At 42.0% G+C, this 25,660-nt stretch overlaps 1 protein-coding gene, 1 long non-coding RNA gene and 1 pseudogene across 21 annotated transcripts in view; 1 reads left to right on the forward strand and 2 right to left on the reverse strand.

The window, feature by feature from the left end:
* Positions 1 to 9,020: 9,020 nt before the first annotated feature.
* LOC107033671 (large ribosomal subunit protein uL11-like) lies at positions 9,021 to 9,590 on the reverse strand (annotated as a pseudogene).
* A 5,106-nt stretch (positions 9,591 to 14,696) lies between these two features.
* On the reverse strand, positions 14,697 to 18,237 carry LOC140700866 (uncharacterized). Its single transcript, XR_012079586.1, has 2 exons — positions 17,256 to 18,237; positions 14,697 to 16,102 (listed from the first exon to the last, which is right to left on the reverse strand). It is a non-coding gene; the product is annotated as an uncharacterized lncRNA (long non-coding RNA).
* A 204-nt stretch (positions 18,238 to 18,441) lies between these two features.
* The window catches only part of SSX2IP (SSX family member 2 interacting protein), a 41,151-nt gene continuing 33,932 nt past the window's right edge, over positions 18,442 to 25,660 (forward strand). For 15 of the 20 annotated variants that reach the window (XM_072974080.1, XM_072974086.1, XM_015240675.3 and 12 more), the window contains exon 1: positions 18,674 to 18,808. The gene's annotated coding sequence lies outside the window, so the exon portion shown is untranslated. Of the gene's footprint in view, positions 18,573 to 18,673; positions 18,809 to 25,660 lie in introns of those variants that run through there. The other 5 variants (XM_072974084.1, XM_072974092.1, XM_072974095.1 and 2 more) reach the window with 3 other exon arrangements.

The raw sequence follows: 25,660 nt of genomic DNA on the forward strand, positions 1-25,660 counted from the left end.
AAATGCGAACAGCAGTTCTGAGAACTTCAGTGTCTCAAAACCTTCAGCGGGTTTTGTGTGTGTGTGTGTGTGTTTTATTTTTTGTTTGTTTTGTATAGTTGAGAAAAAAATGGCATTTTATTAACAACAATTATCTTTACTAAACAAATGAAATAGCAAATTTTCTGTGCAGATAAAACTTCAAATGCTTATTTTTGTTTCTTAAGGCTATTTTGGTTTGAATATTTTAGAACATGTTCATATTTTTTATTTCCTATTCTAGGCTGCAAAAAGTGTGGTAAATTTAAAGCGTGCTAAATTTAAATATTTATTTCTTATGAATATGAAAAGTCAAAGGTGTTAATTGTCTTGCTCTGATTTGGATGTATTTCATGTGTTGCCAATTTGCAGCATAAAAATTAGGTTTCTCGTGTCCTTTGCTTTATAGGGCCTCTGCTTAATATTAATTCATGAAAATATTATTTTAGGGTATTATTTTTAGTATTTATATTTTACAGATGATCAGACAAGGCATTGAAATTTATTTCACTGATTCGTCTTTGGTTATGGAATAAACTGTAATCTAAGTTATACAACGATCATGTCTTCTAGGATTTGTCTGCCACACCCTTTTCCAGGTTCCCATCCCACCTTAGGAACTTTATTAGGGGAATCTGTTGTTTTCATTGATCTTGCATCCCTTTATCTTTGGTAAGAGCACCTGCTCCTCCTTTACTCCATGTGGTTCTGGTGGGACCGCCAATCATGGTAACGCTGCTTCTGGCAGAGGATTTTAGTAGGTGAGCTAGGCTAAGCTATTTGACCACATTTCTCAGGACACAGTGATTGGTTCAAGGAGAGGGCACATCACCTAAGCTGAAACAAAGTCTCTTCCCAGAATTTTCTGGAATAGATACCATTCTCATCTCTCTTTGGTGAGAAGCAATAGAAAGTAACCCAAGAGCTACCTGCATCCATGTTCCCGGCCTCATGGAGAAGTCTTGTTCTCAGTAAGGTAGAATGAAGCCAAACATAACAAAGGAGGCGAAAATAAGAGAAAGAGAGAGAGCGCAAATGTTTTTTTATAGGACCCTTGTCTATAGAAACAATTTGATCCAAAAATGTATTACAAAATTCTTGGGCCCATACAAGTTATAGTGTTTATTGCAGAAGATTTAGAATACTGGGCAGAGAAGCGGCATTTTCGTATTTCTTTATTTTCCAAACAGTTTACATGAAGAGTCTTCATAATATCCAGACACCATCTCTTATGCTCAGGAATCACCTCTTCAACTTCATTGTCAAATGCACTGTTCCTCACTAATACCATAAACATTTGTAAAAAGGTAGCAATACTTCCATTGCTCATAGTGCCACAGCTCTTTAGAATCTCATTTGCAATGAAAGGGTACAGATTTTCGTGCCCCTTCAAATTCTGTAATATTATTTATGTAATACTTGTTGTACCACTACTCATGGCATCATGCATGGGGCCACTCGTGAATACTGGCTTCCAATGATTCTCTCAGAGGTGGCGACTGTGTTTCATGGGTGATGACAAATGCAAGTCATCCAGAATATGAGGCAAAGGATCATTTGTTTTCTGTTCATATTAAAGTTACTATTTGTAATTTTATAGCATTAACATAGAATAACACATCTTCCAACCACATTATTTATGGAATTCTTTAGGCTATAATCACTCCATTCATAGAATGTGATCTCTTTCCATATTGACCATATTCCTACCTTCCCTGTCCCTCAAGCAACAGAGGGATAGCAATGGACCCGAGACAGAGAAGGCAATAGTGGCCCCATTTTTGCAAGGAATGTATGTCCCTTATGTAGCATGGTTTAAGACCGGCTTGCGAGAGCACAACATCACCATTTCAATTGGGAATAAGAGGACCTGATCAAATGGCTCCAATGGCTTTGCAGAGCAGCGATCTCAAAAGCCTTCAGAGGAGAGGCATGGCCAACCCCCGAACCCTGCCTGACACGTGGTATGGAGTCTGAAGAGGAGGTGGGGTGACTGGCCTGGGTGCCCGTGGTACAGGCACACAAAGCAAAGGATGCCTGCTACCACCACCACCCCACCGCTCTCCCTGCCATAAGTGCTGTAGACAAAAAGCAACACTGTGGTTGAAACTTGTGTGGGCAACAGATGACACAGGGCCCCACACGTGCAGCTCAAGTCCAGGAATCAGCAGTGGGTTGTTAGTTGCCCAAAGACCTGAACTTATCACAGTTAAGAAAGCGGAGAAGCAGAAACTGAAGTCACTAGAGTGTAAGCTCTATCAAGGAAGTGATTTGGTCCGTTTCTTTACTGATGTGCTCTCAGCATCTGGAATAGTATCTGGCACATTAGTAGGAGCTCAGTAGTATTTGCTGAGTGGATGAAAAATACACTGTCATAGACAGCTGCAGTCCAGGGACCAGGAAACTGGGATCAGGAGTTGCTGCCATTGCTGCACAGCTGGCTGGATGGGGGGTTTGGATTCTGATCTCTGCAGTCACCATAAGTTCCTCTTGACAACTGGAAACTGGTGCTTAGACACTGGAAAGCTGAATACAGTGAATGCCACCACTGCAGCTACCTTACAATGTCCACAAACCAGAGACTTAACACTGTGACCCTCAAACCATGTTTGCATGTAGGAAACAAGTAGTAAGAAGAATCACCTGTGCCTCATTTTTCCTTTCAAATTTCACACTAGTGTATCATTAAATGGACCTCAATTTTCATTCAGGATTTACCTGCAAGAGAAGTTTGGGTAATGTGCTTCCTTTAGGTCTCTGCAGTCAGGACCCTCACTAGGATGAGGTAGGAACAGAAGATGGGAACTATTCATCAATATCAAATTCAAAAGAAGAGTGCTTGTGGACTAAGTCCTGAAACACTCTATTCATTTTATTGCTTTAATAACAAATTGCCTCAAACTTAGAGACTTACAACAACACATATTTGTTATCTCACACTTCCTGTGGGTCAAGAGTCCAGGCACGGCTAAGTTGGGCCGCCAGGCTGCAATCTGGGTATTGGCTGGGCTGTGTTCTCATCAGAGGCTTACCTGCGGAAAGATCTTTCAAGTTTCCTCATCTTGTCGGCAGAATTTATTTCTGTGAACTTCATGGTGATTTGCTCCTTCAAGGTCATCAGGAAAGAGACTCTCTGACCTTCTAAGGGCTTCCATCTGATTAAGCCAGGCTCTACTCAGGGTAATCTCCCCTTTAGACAACTCAAAATCAACTGATTTGGGAGCCTAATTACATCTACAATGTGCTTTCACTGTTGCACATTGTATTGGCTAAAAATTAGACACAGATTCCACCCACATTCAAGGAGAGTGTGTCATATAAGGCATGGTTTACCGGGGGGGTCACCTTAGAGTGTCTCTACTATACACTCCACAATTAAAAGGTTAGAAACAGGAGGATAAGAAAGCAAAACTGAGAAGGATGGCAAATGAGAACAGAAAAGAGGCGGGGAAAGGAGATTGATGGAGTATGGAAATCAAGTGAAGAAACTGTTTCAACTGTGTTACATGCTGTCCAGAGGTTAAGTAAGACGAGAAGATGAGGATGGACAAATGACCATTGGACTTGGCAATGTGACCTTGACCAAGGTTTCAGTGGTTGAATTTGCCTGATTAGAGGCTGATTCAAAAAGGAATGGGATGTGGAGACAATGAGCATAGACAATTCTTTTAAGGAATTTTTCTGTAAAGGGGAGCAGTTGGAGGAGACATGGAGTCAACGGGGGAATTTTTTTTTTCCAGTGTTGTTTGTTTGCTAATGAGAACAAGTCAATAGAAAGAAAAAAAATTGAACATACAATATAGGAAAGCAAGGGGATAACCATGGGAGTAGGAGGGGCTGGAATCCAGTGCACAAGTGAAGGGGATGGTTTCAGGCGGGAGGCTGAGGGCTCATCCATCGCAGCAGAAGGGAAAGCAGAGAACACGGGAGCAGATGCAGGAAGGAGGAAGGCGTGATGGTGAGAGTTTCTGCTGCTGCTTGCATTTGCCCGAGAGAGATGGTTTAAAAAGCGGGGAGGTAATGGAGTTTTGAGGAATGAAATGTCCCTGGAAGAGTCAAATAGCTTGACTAGGAAAATGCAAAAGAATCACCAGTCTGCATTAAGGGTCAACATAAGGTTTGAAGCCAGCATAATCATTTTCTCTTAAGTTATACTTAGATTCTCAAGGGCAGGAGCAGGGAAGGTATAGACAGTTCGGATTTTTTTCCCCAGGATAATGTAACAGAAGCAATAAAGGGCCAAAAGAGGTAAGAGCATATTTTAAGGAATAATTACAATGCAGGACTGTGGAATCTAAGTTAGGTAAGGAGGGAATGGAGGCTTGAAGGATGGAAATAAACAGTGGAAAGGCAGCAGGGTCAGAGGAATGATGTGTCTGGTGGAGCAGAAGAATTTTTTTGAGTTGAGGTACGAGATGGCATGAGCTGGATGTAGGAGTAAGATGCTTGGCACTGAGACAACTGAGGAGATGCAGTTATCATAAATGACAAGGACTGCGGGTAACTCTGGGGGCTGCTGGCTGAAGTGGAGTGGCCAAAGAAGAGATCACTGGAAGTGAAGAAGTTCAGAAACAGAGAGGCCATGGAATTGGATGGACCATCCATGTAGATATTGAAATCACCAGGAACAATGTCAGGGGAACGCAGGAGAGAAAGACAGTCACCCTAGTGTGGAAATCTCCACGGAATGTGTGGGAGTGAGCAGGAGGACAGGAGAGGGCCACAGCAAGCGGGTCTGGAAGTACAGTCTGACAGCACGAGCTTCAGTTAGTTGATGGAGGGTGCATGGGGGGACGGGGAGGCGATGGTTCGGAAGTGGCAGTGAGGAGCGAGAACATCTGTATCGCCTTCTGGCCCAGTGGTGCCTGATCTGTGAGAGGAAACTGGCCACCGTCCCTGAGGGCTGCAGGGAATTCAGTGTCCTCAGGGGAAAGCCAGGTTTCCCTCAGAACTAGGAAGTGAAAGGACTGTTCAGAGAAGAGTGTGGATATAGGGGATTTTTCTGATGACGGAGCAGAATGGGGGTAAGGATTTGAGAGATGAAATTTGACCTGGGAAGCTTGGGCATCTTGAGGTCACTGAGATAAACATCTAAGACAAGACAGGGTGCCCTGGTGGCCACTTAAATGGAGGGGATAATTAATTCTAATGACGCTTGGAGCTTGACTCAGGCAATTCTTGGGTGAGGAGAGAACAGAAATTAAATTCACTGGAATCCAATCGATTCAATCATGCTGTTCATCCTTCTTCCTTAATAGTTCATATTGGCCCCGTTTCCAATCCCTCCTGATTCTGTCCTGACTTAGTTTCTCATTAGTTCTTCCCTGGATTAGTATGATTGGCTCCTAACTGGGCTCTCTCATCGATCTCACCCCTCGCCAATCCATCCTCCACGATTCTGCCAGAGTGCTCTTTCTAAATCATTCATTTAATCAGGCACCTTCTTTGCTCTAAATCCACTGATGGTTGTCCTAATACTTCAAAATCAAATCCAAACCCCTGAGCAATGGGAAGGACCCTCAGGAGCTCCCGCTGTCCTGCCCCGCAGCCTCATGGCCCCGACTCTTCCGCAGGCTCAGACTGTGCCCTTTGCCTGCAATGCTTGGTCTCTCTTTTTCCCTTGATTATCTTGCACACATTTTTAAAGTTCTAATTCAAATCTTTGAAAGTTTTGAGGTTTTACATTACCAAATTGCACTGATACAGCACATGAGGCTGCTGGCATTAATACAGGTAGCAAAGGTCTACATCGGGTGGTGCTGACATCAGGGAAATTTCCAAAAACCAGTTGCTGCCTAAGAGTGGTTGCCACTGACAAAAGCTTGAAATAACCTGTATTCACAGGTGGATACTGGCATTGCTGCCTGTCATGACTGGGGCCTCTTGCAACAACTCAACAAGGAACAAGGCAGCCTACAAATGCAGAAAACGTGATTCATGAAACAGCTAACAGTCTGCTCTCCATATACAAGAATATACAAGTAATTGGCAGTCCTGGTTGTTCTGAGAAGGGAAACTGGGGCTGGTGCGGGGAGGGCAGCAGGGAAGCTATTCACAGCATTTCCTTTTATACATTTTGAATTTTATATTATACAAATGTATTGCCACATCTTTAAAAGTAATAAAAATTGTTTTAAAAATGTAAAGCATCAAATGGACAAAAAGATACATTTCAGTCCTTCCTCCTCCATGAAGTCTGCACTAACTTGACACTTCCCTTCGCTGAGCCTTCACTATGCCTTCCACGTTCCTCTGTTAAAGTATTTATCACTCTATTGTAATTATCTGTACATAAGTTGACAGACTTAATGTCCTCATAGCCTGGAAGCACCTTAAGGGAAGAGATTTACTTTGTCTCATTCACCTTTGAATCTAGTACATGGCAGGTGCTCACTAAAGGCTTGTTGAATGAACGAATGAACAGCACTTCTGCACAGAAGGGGAACAAAAGATGGGTAAGCAATCCCGCTTCTTTTACAGATGCAGAAAGTGAAACCCAGGGCAGTTATTTCTTAAGAATTAATAGCAGAATAAGATGAGAATCCAAGCTTTCTAGAGTCTGAGTTTGGCCCTAGAATAAGTTATAAGACTTTCACTCTGAGATAGCAGACATGATGTGGATTATAACCTACTTATTTTGACCTGAGTCCCTGGAATTTTCAGGAAATTTCTGATTTCCAGTGAACTGCCAGTTTAACCTCCAAAGGACACTTTCACATGTCAGTCATGGGTCCTAAATTTGGGTTATATTGACTGAGAAATCACAGGAAAGTCTTGTGACACATTTGTTTTTCTTAAAAACTGTTTTTTTTTAAACTGAAGTATAGTCAGTTTACAATGTTGTGTCAGTTTCTGGTGTGCAGCATAATGTTTCAGTCATACATATACATGTGCATATTTGTTTTCATATTCTTTTTGATTATCGGTTACTACAGGATATTGAATATAGTTCCCTGTGTTATACAGAATAAACTTGTTGTTTATCTGGTTTTTATGTAATAGTTAGAATCTGCAAATCCTGAACCTCAATTTATCCCTTCCTATCCTTTTCTACCCTGGTAACCATAAGTTTATTTTCTATGTCTGTGGGTCTGTTTCTGTTCTGCAAATAAGTTCATTTGTGTCTTTTTTTTTTTTTAGATTTCACATAAAAGCGGTATCATATGGTATTTTTCTTTCTCTTTCTGGCTTACTTCAATTAGAATGACAATCTCTAGGTCCATTCATGTTGCAGCAAATGGCATTATTCTGTTCTTTCTTATGGCTGAGTAGTATTCCATTGTATAAATATATCACAATTTCTTTATCCAGTCATCTGTCAATGTACATTTAGGTTGTTTCCATGTCTTGGCTATTGTAAATAGTGCTGCTATGAACACTGGGGTGTGTGTATCTTTTCAAATTAGAATTTTCTCCAGATTTATGCCCAAGAGTGGGATTCCTGGATCATACGGTAAATTTATTTTTAGTTTTTTAAGGAATCTCCAAACTGTTTTCCAAGATGGCTGCACCAAACTGCATTCCTACCAATAGTGTAGGAGGGTTCTGTTTTCTCCACACTTTTTCCAGCATTTATCATTTGTGGACTTTTTAATCATGACCATTCTTACTGGTGTGAGGTGGTACCTCATTATAGTTTTGATTTGCATTTCTCTGATAATTACCAATATTGACCAGTTTTTCATGTGCCTATTGGCCATTTGTAGGTCTTCATTGGAAAATTGCTTGCTTAGGTCTTCAGCCCATTTTTGGATTGGGTTGTTTGCTTTTTGTTATTAAGTTGTATGAGCTGTTAAAAACTGCGGTTAGTTTTATCGTCTTCCTGAAACACACACAGTATGGTGGACACAGCTCCACAGGGGAGCTCTCCGTAGAGATGCCAGGACCGCACAGGGAAAAGTGCCCACGTCAACTCGAAGTGGTATATTCAGTTCTCATTTGTTGGCATTTGCTGAATATCCAGGGCGCACAGCAGTGACTGATGGCATTTTACTTTACATAGCAGCTGTGTTTTCAATGTGTAAAGTGGTAGTGTTAACAATTACCTGGACCGGATTTTAAGTACCTGGGGGAGACCTACTGTGGGCTTCAAGATCAACAGTCTTCAAACTTTTTGCTCACATATCTCCTTGAAAAGAATTTTGAAAAACTTGCTTCCTGCCCACATTTTTATGTTGCCACCTGTAATTTTTCATCACAAGGTGGCAAAGAATATAATTTCCAGCATATTGCATGCAATTCATGATATTTTAAAATAAAGCTGTTAGCTCATTCTTTTAAATTTACCGTAAGGAATTGAAATCCCACAGTCCTTTTTTTAATCCAACATTTTTCATTTTAAATATACACGACTTAGCTCTTTTTTTAATAGTCAGAAAAGTTACATTGTTCCTTCTTACTTTTGAACTTATCTTTTCCTTTCCATATTTCTATTTCTCTCACAGAATGCTATCTTATGCATATTTTCGGGCTTAAAAATTTGTCTTGATCATTACATCATTCTTTACAACAGACTTTATAACTACATATTTACATAATTTTACTTTCCTGTAACTCTAAGTTTCTAAGTGTCATGTGTCTGGATGGAGTTTATCACTAAAGTTATTAGTCGTACACAACTGATCAAACAGTGGCTGTCTTACAAACTGGTAACTACTTTTAAACATAAAAATTAGATTTTACTGAAAGTGCACCTATTGATAAAATGGAAGTGGCTTTTTCTTTTTCAGTGGATTTGTGGATGAATATTATTTAGAGCTAGAATGAGACTGAGTTCTGCCCCAATTCTATTCATGCATTTGACACTGTTGTTATAAATGCTGGAGCATTTTGTTCAAAGAAATAAGTAGATGGGAATGGGAGGAATTTGCTATAGAGTGTTGGTTCCTTGAACTCCTTTCAATTAGATGCCAAAAATCATGTGATGATTTGTCATTTAAACTATTTTTTCTTCCCATTGGTTGTCAAATGACCCTTCACTGAATTATGTTCCTTTGTGGTTATTAACTGGATGGGGATTTCACCGTACCACTGTTACTATTAACTATGATGTCATGGGGGTGGCAGCCATCAACACCACAGCCCACAGACTTGGCAGTCCCCAGGACCTCTTTAATGGTTCTACAGAGTTCTCTAGCTAAAGACTGGTGTCGCATCTGTTGGGCTCTGTTGACGATCTCATCAAAAGTGATGTCTCCACTGTGCTTAATGTTTTTTCTGCCTCTTTCTGTCTTTTGATTGTTCCTTGAAGGCTTTGATGATCAGGGCAGAGGCAGATGGTACCACCTCAATCTGGGCATGTCTGTTCTGAATGGTCAGTTTCAGTGTAATCCTCAGACCCTTCTAATCACTGGTTGCCTTGGCGATGTCATCACCAACTGTTTTTGGAGACAGACCCAGGGGGCCAATCTTGGGGACCAGGGCAGATGTATCACTGACTTCCACACTGGTTCACCTCAGGTATACGACTTTGATCTTGTTGGGGTCAAACTTAGGAGACATGGTGAGGCGGCTGGTGTTAGGTAAACCCGGATTTCAGAGGACTGAAGAAAACTGCACCTTAATCTCCTTCCAGCTGAAATCTGAATGAAAGCCATTTACACTATTTTTAAAGCTTTACCAGGTGCCACTTTTGTTCCCCAGTCATCATAGTCAGTCCCTTTGTCAACACTAGCACAGGCTTCTAATTTTCCATGTTTCGTGCACCTGGGGTCAACATGGAATCTGGAAAGAATGGCTTTCGTTAAGTGGAAAAATGCCAGTTGTGAAAAAGAGATGGAAAAGAGACCACAAGCATGTTCTCAGGCAGATAAGTTTTAGGAAAGTGTAGAAATGAAAGCTGAGAATGTGGAATCAATTCCCTTAAAACTATCCATGCTCTGTACCTCTAGGGGGGCCTTCGTGTAGGTGGGCAGAACATGGTTATCGGGGCTTGAAGATTTCCACTCACTAATTGGCAGGCATTTGAACAAAAATTATTGGAGAGTCACAGAGATTAGGGCAGTCCTAAACAGATTGGTAATGACATGGTGGTTAAGAGAAGAGCTCTGCGACCCTAACTCTGAAATTCCCTAGCTGGGTAATTTTGGGTAAATTAACCTCTGTCTTCTTAATTTCTAATCTAGAAATAAAGGCAATAATGATATCTACATCATAGGGTTGTTGTGAGGATTAAGCGAATTAAAATGTAAAGAACTTAGAACACTGCCTAATGAGTAGCAATCACTCGATTAATCCTTAACAGTACTATTAGGAAATGATTATATATAATTAAAAATGAAACCAACTCCTCAAAAGTTAAAATCCACATACACTTGGCTATTAGTGAAGCTAACTCATTTAGTTTGTAAATTAAATGAAAAGTACAAGTACCCACAGCAAGTACGGGGCAGAGTCAAGGTTCTTGTCCAGAGTTTACATGTAATATGCCAGTGGAAAAAAATGCAACAAAAATAAATAAAATAGAAGGTGTGTGTTGTAAAATTATTCTTCAGTTATTCTGTCTAGATCAAAGAGTAGCCTATGTTAGGCAAGATTTATAATATGTTTATTCTGAAGTGGCAAGAAAAGTGTTTGATGTGTTGATCCCTTGCCATCTATAACCACAGAAAGTTCCATTATTTCCATTTAGGACACACCCCTCCCCCTACACATACACTTATTACTAAATATATCATCCAACTTTTGGTGCTTGGAGGTTCGGGGGCTTTGTCTTGCTACTGTTACTGGGGCTTCAGGCAGATCGTGTTCAATAGTCTTATCTTTGTTAAATGAAAATTACAGGGTTTTTTCAGTATTATTTTATTTCTCTGGTATTTCTAGTTGTCCCCACCCCTACCCCATCCTAAATTTGAGTTTTATGTTTGATAGCACATACCATAAGTTAAAAAACACAACAAAGAGCTTGCAAACCCTCATTTGAATAACATCAGCTTCAGGAACAGCTGCTAAGATAAAATAAATCCAAGAGAGCTCAGCAGACAGAATGCAATGGCTTCTCTTCTTAAAGGGACAGGCAGATTCACACATGATTGTCTTGAGCAGTTACCTCAAATCAATACCACATTTTAACTGATACCTAAGTTTCCCAACTCTGGATCTTCGTGTGGGTGTTTCAGGCACTATGTAGGGTATATTTCAACTTGAACAGTCATTTGATGACATCATTGACAGAGGTTTACAAAAGCAGGAAATAAAATCCACCAGGAATCAAGCCTCCAGATTTCTTCTTCACTGAGAATGCAGAAAAAGAAACTTTGCTTATTGAAATATAAATAATAAAATCAAACGGAAATGTATAACGAAGATAAAATTGAGTTGCCAGTTGCAGAATAAAAAGATAAGGACTGTTCTGTTGATTGCAGCCTTCAGCCTTCGATAGTGAGATTCATGCTCTTCATTAGAATAGTTAGACAAAAGTCTGGATTTTAAATATTAGAGAGGTAAAACTCTTAAGAAAATCCAACATATGAAAAAATAATCGTGTAGAATGGGTGAATGATAAGGAGATTATTCTACAAAAGCGTCAGTCACGTGCCAATGGATTTATTGTAATTTTAAGCATCTAGCTTCACTAGTACATTTAGATTATGACTTGGTTTCTAAATACATTATTTACACGTGACTTTTTCTGGAATGTATCTATAACATAAAGCAAGTCCTAGCAAGAAAACAGAGCTGTGGCCTGAAAATTTCAAAATAGCAAATTATTTTGTGCAAAGTTATATTTATCAGTATGTCTTAATTTTTCTGGCCTAGTTAAATTAGTAAAGAAAGAAAATATAATTTAGAATAATGTTACTGTCCGAGACGCATATTTATAATTCAAAGCAGAGACACGGTCCCACATTTTCCTTGCTTCTCATTTAATTATTTCATTCAATAGTTCAGTCCTTTGTGAATAACTCCTAACTTCATTTTTTCACTGACTTTTCTGATAACTTGCTGCTAACTTGACTGTTTCCACATGTGACACTTGAGTATATCTGTGCCAATAAAATGAAATAGCACACTCTTGGGTCACTTCGTGAGGGTTCTTTTGTCAATGTACTATCAGGATGCAATTATCAAACAACCTAGCCAGAAGTGACTTAGACCATGAAGCATCTATTGTTTACTGGACAGAATGCCCAGAGGAAGCAAGCCCCAGGTGGGTTTAGGAGCTCGGTGATGTCGCGACGTGGACCCAGGTGGCCGAGCCAGCATTTCAGCCCAGGCAGTTGGACTCAAGTGCTTAGGGTGTCCGCCACTTCTCAGCAACACTTAGCCTGTCATTATTCTGTCTTCCTGGGAAACTCAGAGTTCCTGTTGTGAGAGGGGACCTAAAATCTCTTCATCTCTCACCTGTAATCATTCAATAAATATTCATTAAACTGTTGAGGAAATGTTCAAATAAGAGCAGGGAGACTATGTGAAATAAAAGGGTGCTTTGGTGCAGAATTTTATCAGCTATAACTAGTCAAGTTAATGCAGGATCTTTGTTCTCTGTGGTTTTCAAATAGATTTCAGTATAACTGAAAAACATTTGGGGGTCATTTATAGTCCTCCGAGTTCCTTGGAGGGTCTTTTGTTGTCTGCTGAATACTCGAGCTTTAAATTTGCAAGTTTAGAAGAGTAGAATGAGCCAAATTGCTATGAGAAAGGTTTTAGAGGCCACTGTAGTCAGAAAGGTAAGCTTTGTGCAGTTTCTGTGTGTGTGTGTGTGTGTATGTGTGTGTGTGTGGTGTGTGCGTGTTTTGCATGTGTGTTTGTTGGATTTCCTAAAGGAGGTATGCTTCTGTCTTGGAAATATAGGGTTTGAGGACTGCTCTGGTTGGTACCTGATCACTTTTCTATGATAGCACCTTATCGACTATTGGCGTGATTTATGTATAATCAATGACATATTTTTTAATTAATAAATCAATTTGGGGGACAAATGAGAGTTTGAAATCCATGTTAGAGCTTGGTAAAAGTCTTAAGGCTTAAAAAAAAAAAACCTTTCAAAAGAAATGATAGGACAAAACACTCAGCAGACCAGACAAAAATCTAAAGCACTGCATGTGGAACGGCTAGAAGATAAGCAAGCATTTTGTCTGCTGTTCTGCGTGTTTGCGTTGGGGGTGGGGGCGGGGGGCAGGGTAGGGCAGCGGGGCAGGGCTGGTAATGAGGAGGGATAGTTTCCTTTTCTGGGAATCTTCACCTGGGTGGAGGTGAGAGGAAGAGGGAACAGCAGTGGTCTGCTTTCTCTGCAAACTCAGCCAGTGCTTTATAAACGGCACCGGACTGTCATTTCAAGCTGAACTTCTCCTGGACCAAATCCAAAGGGATCGGCCAGAAGTGAATCATCTTTGGAAATGCAGCATGATGCAGGGACTCACTCAGACAGCTAGAGGCGCTGAGCCCAGCTGAGTGTAAGGCCACCTTTTAGATCAGGAAGCAGAGCTAGTGAGCTGGTCTCTGCCGATGGCCAGGCTTGTAATGTGAAGACAGCCCCAAGGCCCTGCTCCAGTTTCCTCTCCTCCGCGGGGGACCCCCTGACCATTCCAGCCCACAGCCAGGACCCTGAAGTCTCGTGGCCCTTGGAATCTGTCTTATACTATTTTGAGGTTAATTACAAATAGGCTTAAATTGATCTTGTGAATAAAACGAGGCCATGGATATGAAAGTTTCTAGAACAGAATCCAGCAAGACTACACTTCTAACTACCCTTGGAAAGTACTCCTGCCACCCCTGGAAAGATAGCCCTGGCCAGAACACAGAATTAATGAAAGCGGGGCCATTAAGGAGAGGTGACTCAGTCCATCTTCATAGCATACAGGCCCTAACAAGGAATGTTCTTTATAGATCCAGAAAATTGTTGCTGCTATTGAAGTAATCCAGATGGTATGAATTATGCCAGAAATCCTTTATAAGTTGGCCCATTATTATTCAGATTTGGATACACATGTTATTAGAAGCAATGTGAATATTTGCTGCAGTATTTGAAACACTGGTTTCTGAGGAACATATATGAATAAATAGGGGATGGATTATTAACTCAATACACATAGTAAAGTCAGAGCCTATTTATTTCAGCAAAACTAAAATTAAAATTATAATAATACATACTTAGAAAAATTCATATATTACAGAGGTTAATAAAATGGAAAGCAATCTCACTATTAACAGTGTGGTCAGCAACCGTCCTGGGCAGGCAAGGAGAGTACAGAGCAAACATGACCAACAAGGTCCCTGCCCTCATGGGGCTTACATTCTAGTGGGAGGAGACAGACCATAAGCAAGCAAACAAGTAAACAAAGCCAAGCTCAGGAAGGTTGCTTTACATATCGAAGTGGGATCCGAATGATGAAAAAGAACTGGAGTCTTGAACTTTTGTGGGAAGAGCCTTCTGGCAGACTGATTGGCAGGTTCAAAGGACCAGGGCAGAAAAAAGGGGGACGAGATGGCTGGTACTTTGTGTACAAAAGTGAGAGTTTCAAGAGGGGGATAGGGGTCAGATCATGCATGCACGACTGGGTAGGAAGTTCAACTTCATGCTAAATACAGTGAGAGCTCAGGAAAGACTCTTTAATTGGTGGTGGTGGGAGCAGCAGAAAGGATCTGATTTTAATTTTTGGAAGACTTATGTAGCAGGGGCAAGAATGGAAATCTGTAGACAGGATGGATGAGATTAATTTACACATATAGACAAACATACAGAGTTTTAAATACATGTATATTTACTGCAACTTGCTACTGGTGTGTATTTTTAGAACTCCTCTTTGAAATTTTGTTCACAGTCAGTCTATGTCTGTCTTAGAAAATCAAACACATCTTGTTTTTTGACCTTTCCTTATCCACCCAAATGCAGTGACTTAGTTAGAAAACACAGGTTTGGCATTTTAACATGACTCCAGAATGTGTTCATGAGATTTGGCTCTGAATAACTTTTGGATCATTCCAAAAATCAGATTTATTCTCAAAGAGAGTTCTTTTCAAAAATTCAGTGACTACTGACGTGATGCTTTGAGCAGCATCACTGGAACATGTATATAGCCCGCCAAGGCGATTTATTTGAAATGAAAAACATCCATTTGAAGTCATATTTATTTACTCACTAATAATTACTGCCCATCAATCACTAAGAACCACAATCAGACAAAATCTCCATCCCTGCTGGCCTTACATTCTAGTAAAGGGAAATGGACCAAACAAACAAAAACAAGTAAACTGTGTGTTATGGTTGAATATTATATTAGAACAAGGTAAGAGAGATTTAAAAAGCTGGAAGGGGGTTCCAATTTTAAATAATGTTGTCAGATAGGGCCTCACAAAGGAGGTGACTCTGGGTTGCCTTGAAAGGGGAGAGATGGGTAATACAGATGTTAAGGGGAAAAACATTCAAACAGAGGTAACAGTGCAAAGGTCCTGAGGCAGGAACATCCCTGGCAAGGTTGAGAAACAGTGAGGTGGCTAATGGTTGAGTAAGGGAGAGAGTCGTAGGATATGAGGTAGTCAGAGAGGTAAGGAGATGGAGGGCAGGTCATAAGAACCCTGTAGACATGAAAGAATTTTGGCTTTACCACTGAATGAGAGGAACCAAAGCAGAAAAGTGACATGATGTAAATAATATTTTTAAGGCATTGCTCTGACCACTGTGATATAGACTGTAGAGGAGTAACGGTGGGAATTTTGATGTGTTTTGGAAAACAACACTAATAGCCACATCCCCTTAATTTTGCTAGAAGAGGGGAAAGTAGCCACGGTAAAGCATTAAAAAAAAAATCCAGCTCTTATCTTCCCCCTTTATATCCTTTGCCATCACAAAGTTCTGTCGAGCCCAATTCCTTCATCCCTGGGCCAAAAGTGAGCTTAGACTATTTTCAGGCTGTAGCCAAATTCTTCATCTTGTCCTGTACATTAGTCAGGATCTTCTTGGCTGCAAGTAACTGAATACAGGTCACTTGCTATCCCGCATGGGAGCAGCCTGGAGGTATGCAGAGCCAGGGGAGGTTGACTTAGGCACTTACTGACCTCTAGGTGCTGGTTGCCTTTCCTGTGTTTTCTTTGCTTTTCTCTCATTGTTGTGAGATGTGTCACGGCAGCTCCAAACATGTGTTGCTCCCTGGAGGATGGCCAAAGCGAGCAGCAAGGAGAAGATTTCTGATGGGCGCTCAGGGATAAAACCCTATCCCTGAAGTCTCCTTCCCCCCAATTCCCATTAGGTCCGCACCAGAATTAGGTCACATGCTTAGCTCCTAAACCAGTCATTGACAAAGGGGGACAGAGTTCCAAGAGAGGTTTAAACCAGTGGCTCTCAAAGTATAATCTGAGGAAGGGGGGATTTCGGGGGATTATCTTCAAGATCTTTTTCAGGAATCTGCAAGGTCAAAACTATTTTTTTTGTAATACTAAAATGTTATTTGCCTTTGTTACTCCCATTCTGAGCGCACAGTGGAGTTTTCCAAAGGCTACCTGAAATAGTGCAACAGACTGAATGCAGCAGATTTGACAATCCAATCACCTTCCATTAAACCAGACTTTGAAGATATTTGCAAATTTTTAAAGTAATACCACTCTTTTTATTATTTGGGGGAAATAGTTATTTTCCATAAAAATGTGCTATTTATGTTTAGATGTAATTATTTATTATTTAAAAAATAAATATTTGTAAACTTCTCAGTTTTAATTTCCAGGGTAGTAAATATCAATAGTTACAACCGACATAAACAAAAGCTGTCTGGGGCCCTCAATAATTTTCAGGAGTGGAAAGTGGGTCTGGCTAGCAAAGGAGTGAAAACCACTGGTTTAATCTGAGACCTCTGATTCATCCTTGAGGCTGGGGCAGAGCCGAACTTTCCGGAGTTTGCCTCAGCCTGACCCAGGCTTTCTAAAAATCCTACTCTGTAAGTGGCGAGGTCACAACAGGGGGTGCCAGGCACTGCTTATTTCATTAATTAATCTCAATTGATTAATTGGAGAGACCTCTTTTAGACTGCGAGGAGGTTAAACGGTCAAAATGAAGCTGTGTTACTTCAAAGAAAAACTAACGCAAAGTTGCTTCATTTGATGGGAAGGGGTGTGGGGTTTGGTGGGGTGGACAGTTTAAATTACAAAACTCCTCTTAGGAGCACAGGGTAACCCCTTCTACGCTCTTCAGTGGCCTGGATTAGGGATTAAGGTAATTATTGGTAATAACGGGTTTTCCTCCCCACCAGCCCGCGCTAATATTGTCCTTACAATGATGGGCCCTAACTGGCTATTCGGCTGTCATTTACCTATGCTTAACAGCATCAGTCCGGGCTTCCTGATCGCTTAGGCCAAAGGCAAACAGGAGGATTACGGTGGATTCTGAAGCTGTCACCATGGCGTGCTCATTTTCTCGCCTTGATCTTACATCCAGGATTGGGAATACGTGTGTGTAAATTGGGAGGGGACACTTCTCCCTCCCTGTTCTTCAGTGTTACTATTTCTTGTTCTTGTCTCACAGTACTTTGGATTCAAAGTGCTCCCAGAGGCCTCTTTAAAATACCAAACCTGTTTATACCCTCTTGAGTAAATTTCTTGGCTTCACTTAAAAAAAAAAATCTATCCAAATACATTTTTGTGTTTATAACTCAACTCATATGCCTGCGATTTCTCCATCTCATCTCTTTCCTCTTTCTGGCCTCTCATCTTCCCTGGAGAATTTCAGGCTGACATGGAACAGGAGAGGAGCCGGCATGACCCCAGCTACGGGTGTAGCAGGCATACATTTCCTCTGCGCATATTTTGCTCAGTGGGTGTGGGACATATTTGCATAAACTTCTAGTTGACGAGTGCCTCTTCTTAGTCTTCCCGCTGTCTTCCGCCTAGGTCCATTTCTTGGCCCTAATTTTACATGAACTTTTTCCTTTGCATCCACGACTCCCGGCGCTTGAACCACCCTTCCCCTGGGCCTGACCTAATTCTGGGTGCCGGCTGTTGTTTGGTTTACTTCCCCACTTTTGCAAGGGCACGTGGCTCTTCTGAGAGCTTCACTTTTGCTCCTAGGGTGTGTGTTGGGGTTCGCCGGGGCTCGGAACACGTGCCTTAAAGCAACCACGACCCCCTTCCCCCACGGAGCCCGGGGCCCCCGGCTCCGCGGGCGTGAGGAGGGGGTGGAGAGCAGGGCCCAGCCGGGTGAATCACAGGGCGTAACAGGTGCCGCAGCCGCAGCTGCGCCCGCATCCCGCTCGGGCTCTAGGGATAAGGTTTTCTTTTTCTCCGGGTTTTTTTGGATGTGGGGAGGAGACTCCGGAGGCCCCCACCGGACCAATGCAGGCCGCGGTTGTTCATCGCCTAGCAACTGGCGGAGCCAATGGGAGGCGGCTGGGCCTGCGGCGCCGGCGGCGCGGGGGCGGGGTGGGAACCTTGCGAACCTGCCGAGCCTGGGAGGCGGCCGCGAGGGGCGGAGCGGAGCCCGGCCGGAGGCGGGGAGGGCGGGAGCCCGAGGTGGAGGCGGGGCCGCCGGCCCGGGCGCTGAGTGTCGCCGCGCCTGTGCGGGCCCTCGGGGCTGCGCGAGTCGGTCTAGGGCGCCGAGCCGTGCCTCCCCGCAGCACCCGGGGGCCGTGACGGTGAGAGCCGCGCCCCGCGCTGGGGATTGTGACGCGCCCGCCCGGGGAGGGGCACCGGTGCCGGCGGGGCCTGGGGCGGGCAGGCGGGTGGGGGGCAGGGGGCGGGCGCGGAGGTGAGCGCCGGCACCTGGCTCGGCGCCCCGCTTCTCTGCCGTGGGCTCGGCGCGGCCGTTGGGGCCGTTGGAGGAGGCGGGCGAGCGTTGACCGCCGGCCGAGCCTGGAGGAGGAGGTGGGAGGTAGGTGCCAGCTCGGGGAGCGCTCCTGCGGGCGGTCGCAGCACTGAGCCCCAAACCCTCTCCAGGATGGAGAGAGGGTGGCGCCTGGAGCGGGATGACGAGCTACGCGGGGACAGGGGGGAGGGGGGGATGGCCAGTTTGGGGCTGCGGTATCCGCTTAGCAGAGGCTGCGGGGCTCGCGGGCTTCGGGAATTTGTTAGCTCGAGCTGCAAGAGACAGTCTTAGAATGAGTTACTGGTGGCCCGTGGCCACTGCAGGGGAAGAGAACCCCGATAGCGGTCTAGTTAAAAGTCCGGGCGAAGAACTTACATCATCTAAAGGCAGGCGTGTGTGAGAATATTTTGGTGTAGAGTTTTGTCGTAAAGTACAGGAAACTGAATTATGAGCTCCCTGCCCTCTTTTGAGCCTATGCTGATCGCCCAGTTATGCAAGTCACTTGGGCCCAGGAAATGGAATCTGCTAAATAATTTGTTCTCAGCACGTGTAATGTGGAAACCTTTAGATTGTTACCCCATTTCAAGGTCCATGGTTGTGATTACCTAATTGTCATTCCTTGCAGCCCTCATATAGTTCTTGTTGAATCTGAGAATTGTGATTTCCTTCTGGACCCCATAATAGGGTGAGAATTAGAAGAGGCACTTCTCCCAGGGTGGTTCAGAGGTGTAAGGGGGGGGGGGCTCCCTGGAATTTGGAAATTGCTGGACTCCCCCAACAGTTCAGATTCGAGTCTGGAGTTGGCTGTGAATTTTGGATGTCCCGGAATCCTTCGTGGCTCAGGTTTACTGTTTAAGGAGGAGAAAATTCTGGCAGCCTTGATCTCGAATTAAAAGGTAGGTATGACTTGACACATTTAGGAGTATGAGCAAAATTCGAAAGAATTAGAGACCTGGAGAGAGAAAAAAGAGGCCTTTGAAGTTGAGACCAAGCTATCTGGAAATTTAGCAGTTAGAGGTAGATTTATGAATTTGGATTCAGTCAGCAGAACGTAATCCGTCAAATCTCCTGTCCTAGGGCAGTCATAACCTGCAGACCTCAAACTAAACAAGTGAAAGGTAACAACTAATTTGGCGCTGTGTTCTGCCAGCTGTCAGTGAAAGTTTCTCAAAAGAAATGGTTCTTTGAAGAGAGGATAAGGAACTGATAAAGTGAAGGCACTTTTAGTGACTTGCTGGGCCTCTTCAGCCAAGTCATTTTATAGCCTTCCTTCCTGTCTCTTTTCCCCATCTGTACAGTGAAAATAATAAAGCCCCAGAATTAGGTAACGTGGGTGAAGCAGCTTGAAGATAACTGCGGGGACTAGTTATTCTAGGATGAAATGTGAAGATCTCCTCCTAACACATTGCGCCTTGTGACAGGACTTGTTAAAGCACGTTATGTTCCAAACATGCTGAGGCAGTGTATGAAAAAAAGGAAATGTTAATTAACTGTTTCAGTGATTTGCCTAAGGCCTTAAGGCCAGCGCAAAGTCAGGTTATGTCCTTGGGCTATCTGAACACCTGACAGAGCTTCTTTGACAAAGCTGGCTGTGATACGGGTTTTACAAATGTAGACATTTGAGTGCCTTCCGTGTGGTGTGAACCTAGAGGTAAAAAGATGAAAAAGACACTGCCCCAGAATTGTGTCATTTTAATTCATTTCACGTGCTTAAATTGGAGCAGTTCCAAAGCTTTTAAAGTGATTTTTAAAAATCTCTTTTACCAATAGTTGTGACTATGCCTTATTGGTTTGACTGGGTCACAAAGAGGTTTGGATACTATGTGGGTAGATCTGTTTGGTGTCTTTGGTGATGGTGATCACGAGTAGCTGGTATTGACGGTACAAGTTATCTTGAATTCATCAGTTTATGGGATGAGATAGAATAGAAAAGTGCACTATTCATTACCATTCTGTAATGGAAAACTACCTAAAATCTTTACTTTTGATAGTGGGTCAATATTATATGGTACCTGCAGATTTAGTGAATTATGCGTTAATAATTTATCCTTTTAATAAACATTTATTAAACACTTACTAAGCTTCTACTTGCCAGGCCTGAGGATAAAAATATGAGTGATGTGGAGTTTTCAGGAAATTCACAGTATAGTAGGGGAGAGGGCAAAAACAGAAAATAAAAATTGCAGATATGAGAAGGCTTTAGAAGAGAGAATTTCAGCTATGTTTTGATGGAGGATGAGGTGTTCAGCTGGTGAACACTTATTGGCATGTTCCGTGCAGTGCACTGTTGAGGAAGTACAGGTGGTTTGGTAGTGGAATCAGGGGTGGGGGTGGGGTGGGGAAGGGTTAGTGATAAGGTTGGACAACAGCCATGACCTTTGACTAGTAGGTGATAGAGAATCTTTACAGGGTTTTATCCAGGGCAGTTATATTTGATTTTTACTTTAAAAGGATATTTCCACCAGAAATCAGTAATTTGATCCAAAAATGTTCTGAACATAGACACTCCAAGTAATATCCAAAACTCAACAGCCCTACATAGCAATTCAAAACTTTAAAAATGTTATTGAAGCCCTCAGAAACTTCAGAAAAGTAAAAATGATGTTCATACAACCAACCTTTATTGAGCATCTTTCTTCTTTTTTTAATTGTGGTGTATTTGACGTATAACAGTTTTAGGTATACAGCATAATGATTCAATATTTGTGTATATGGCAAAACGATTACAACAGTAAGTCTAGTATCTTCTACTTTAAAGATTGGGAAATAGAGACACAAAGATAAATAAGATGCACTCCTATTTTCAAGCAGCTTGCAATTCACTAGCAGAAATGACAATTTTAGTGCAGCTCAGAAACTGAGTGTCATAAGAGGCATAAAAATGTCAAGTCCTAGCAATGTAGGATTCTGAGATAAGAGAAAGCATAAATTCTTTCAAATTAAAAGTAAGTTTTCGAATAGATATTAAACTGCAGCTGTGGCCAGTGAAATAACTATAACATTTACAGTTCTCATCTATTAACCCTCGCTTCACGCATTGCCCTCCTGCCTGCCCGCCCTCCTTCCTAGTCCTTGGGGTGAAATTTGGGATTTGACTGCCATAGTGCCACTAGCTGTGGGACCTTGGGCAAGTAGTAACTGTGCCTCTTCTCTGTGCCTTAGTTGTCTCATTTGTAGATTAGGGATAATACCTGCTTCATCGATTTGTGATGATTAAATAAGAAGATATGTTAATATCCAGAACAGTCCTGGAAAAACACCTTGCGTCGATTAAGCACTTAATACTTCTATTTGATGTGAAAATACTGTAATTGAGTAAGAACTAACTGAAGGACAGGATTTTGGTGTTTTTTTTTTTTTTTTAATCACTAGTAGATCTATCCCTGAGCATCAGGTAAAGCCTCTATGTTCAGGGAAGCTAAATATATTTTGTTAAACTAAGCTTCCTGAACAAGTGACCTTTATTATCTCCTTTTCTTATTTACTGATCACTTTCCTGAAATCCGATTTCCGTTTTTACCCCTCAGCCTTGTCATAAATCACTAGTCACCAAATCCAGTATAATATTCTTTTTAACTCTTGTTCTTTCTATGGCATTTGCTGCCCTTCATGACTCCCTCTTTAAAACTTTTTCTTTGGCTTTCCTGAATCTCCCCCACACCATCCCCAGATTTTTGTCTCCTACATCTAGGTCACCTTCACTCACCTGTTACATGTGATATTCTTTCAGGTTCTTTCTGCTGCCCCCTTTTTCCTGCGTAGATTCAGCTGCCACGTGCATGCTGATGACTCCTAAGTTTGCCCTGATGCCTGTTGCTCTCCAGGCCCTAGAGTTTACCCCCGTGTGAATGTCTCATGAGGGCATATATAAACCCAGTGAGTTCTACACTGAGCTGTTTATCTCCACACACGTAGCCAAACCCATTGTTAACCTTGCTCCTCTGTTCTCTTTATCTCAGTGACACTGTATTCTGTCTGGTACCAAAGACAGATTTTTACGTGAGAGAATAAATGCCTCCTTTTTGTATACTTGTCACTGTGTATGTCAGTCCAACTTCTGATGTATTTGTTATCTGCCCTTCACCATCTGTCTTGTCAGGGGCTAACATAGGCAGCCCCTGACCATTAATTGCTTTGTTTGATACAATGAGTGGCCAGTAGATACTTACAATCCAAGATAGGTACCAGCCGTTGTACATATGGCCCTCCGTAGCTGAGAATTCGTCCAACCACAGATTGAATTGAATCAGTTGAATTGGACCCAGGTTGGTCGAATCTGCATCAGTAAATACGGATAAGGAGGGCTGACTGTGTTCATCGTACTGTACTACTCAGCACCCTCAGGTTTTGGTATCAGTGGGGTCTCCTGGAATCAACCTCTTTCACATACTGAGGGATGACTAATTTTTACCTGAGCTTTAGGTTCTATGCATATATATGTGTGTAACTGTATGTATGTATATAGAGTTAGAGTTGTTAGAGTTTATGTTATATAGGACACAGTCTTGAGTTTGTCAGTCTTTTGCCAATTGATTTTAGTCTGGTGGTCTTTGCTTTCCTGTCTGAAAGATGGCACTTTCAGCTTTTTTCTCTCTGCAGGCATACCTCGGAGATACAGTGGGTTTGGTTCCCAACTATTGAAATAAAGTGAGCCACACGAGTTTTTTGGTTTCCCAGTACATATAAAAGTTACATTTACACTAGACTATAGTCTGTTAAGCGTGTAATAGCATTATATCTTTAAAAAGCATTCTATCTAAAAAACATTGTACATACCTTAATTTTAAAAATGCTTTATTTAAAAAAAAATGCTATCCATTATCTGAGTCTTCAGCGAGTCCTAATCTCTTTGTAATAGTAACATCGAGGATCACTGACTGCAGATCACCATGACAAGTATAATAATAATGAGAAAGCTTGAAATATTGTGGGAATTACCAAAATGTGGTACAGAGACATGAAGTGAGCAACTGCTGTCGTGAAAAATGGCGCCAGTCGACTTTCTGATGCAAGGTTGCCACAGACCTTCAATTTGTAAGCAAGTGTCTGCAAAGCACAGTAAGCAAAGTGCAGCAGAGTGGGTTAAGCTTGTATTCTGTATCCAAGTTTTAGAAACGTCCTCCTCCTTAGGGCCTAGCATGTAAAAGCAAGAAGACATTTCATGTGCTTGTTGGCCACCTGGATGTCTTCTTTGGAGAGATGTCTGTTTAGGTCTTCTGTCCACTTTTTGATTGGGGTGCTTGTTTTTTGACATTAAGGTATATGAGCTGTTTGTGTATTTTGGAAATTAGTCCCTTGTCAGTTGCATCATTGGCAAGTATTTTCTCCCAGATTCTCAACATCACTAATTGTTGGAGAAACGCAGATCAAAACTACCATGAGATATCACCTCACACCAGTGAGAATGGCCATCATCAAAAAATCCACAAATGATAAATGCTAGAGAGGGTGTGGAGAAAAATGAACCCTCCTACACTGGTGGTGGGAATGTAAATTGGTGCAGCCACTATGGAGGACAGTATGGAGGTTCCTTAAAAAATGAAAAATTGAGTTCCCGTATGATCCAGCAATCCCACTCCTGGTCGTTTATCTGGAGAAAAATATAATTCAAAAAGACACATGTACCCCAATGTTCACAGCAGCACTATTTACAATAGCCAGGATATGGAAACAACCCAAATGTCCATCGACGGATGACTGGGTAAAGAAGATGTGGCATATAAATACAGTGGAATACTACTCAGCCATAAAAACGAATAAAATAATGCCATTTGCAGCAACATGGATGGACCTGGAGATTGTCATTCTGAGTGAAGTAAGCCAGAAAGAGAAAGAAAAATACCATATGATACTGCTTTTACGTGGAATCTAGGAAAAGGATACAAATGAACTTACCTACAAAACAGAAACAGATCACAGACATAGAGAACAAATTTAGGATTACCAGGAAGTTAAGGGGGTGGGAAGGGATAAATTGGGAATTTGAAATTTTTTCCTCTTGGGGAGTGATGGAAATATTAACCATCTTGATTGTGGTGGTAGTTTCATTGGTGTATACATCTATCAAAATTCATCAAATTGTACATCTGAAATATGTGTAGTTTATAGGAATCAAACCACAATAAAGATGTTAAAAAAAGACATTTTAGAGCTCGTCAAAAAATGCAGTCTAACATCAGCTGTGTTATTTTATGATGAGGAGAAGGTCTCAGAGAATTTATGTCATTTGCTCTGGGTACTTGTTGAGTATCAAGAGGAGGCCAAGGTTTGTGAGGCTTTGAAATCAAATACATTCCTTTTTTTTTTTTTACTGTGCTTCATTTTATTGCAGTCTTTCCAAATTGAAGGTTTGTGGGCAACTCTGCATTGTCAGATGATGGTTAGCATCTTTTGGCAATGAAGTGTTTTCTAATGAAGACATGTACGTTGTTTTTTTCAGACATGATACTATTATTGCACAGTGTAATGTAAACATAACTTTTTATATGCACTGGGAAGCCAAAAAATTCATGGGATGTGCTTTATGGCAGTGATCTGGAACCAAACTGCAGTATCTTCAAGGTCTGGCTGTCACTAGTCTTTACTCTTACCTTCCGGGTTAAATAGCTGGGTTTTTCTTCCTGCCTTCCAGGTTTGTAGCGGGTAAGTTATCTCATCTCTCTGAGTTTCATATTCTTCCATCAGTAAGTGTTACCCCTGCGCCCTCCCAGGGCCATTGTGAGGGTGGGTGAGGGTGTGCTGCACCACACCTGGCACGCGGCCGAGGCTCAGAGCAGCAGCTCCCCCCTGCCCGTTCCACATGGTGAGCTGGAACAGATCTGCCCACGAGCCTTCGCAGATCTGTGGATGGCTTTATGGAGCCTCTGAAGCTGTAGCCAGAACTGCCTGATTTTGTACTTTTGAGTGGGAGCATCTTTG

This window comes from Vicugna pacos, chromosome 13 (assembly GCF_048564905.1).
Source record: "Vicugna pacos chromosome 13, VicPac4, whole genome shotgun sequence".
Classification (NCBI taxonomy): domain Eukaryota; kingdom Metazoa; phylum Chordata; class Mammalia; order Artiodactyla; family Camelidae; genus Vicugna; species Vicugna pacos.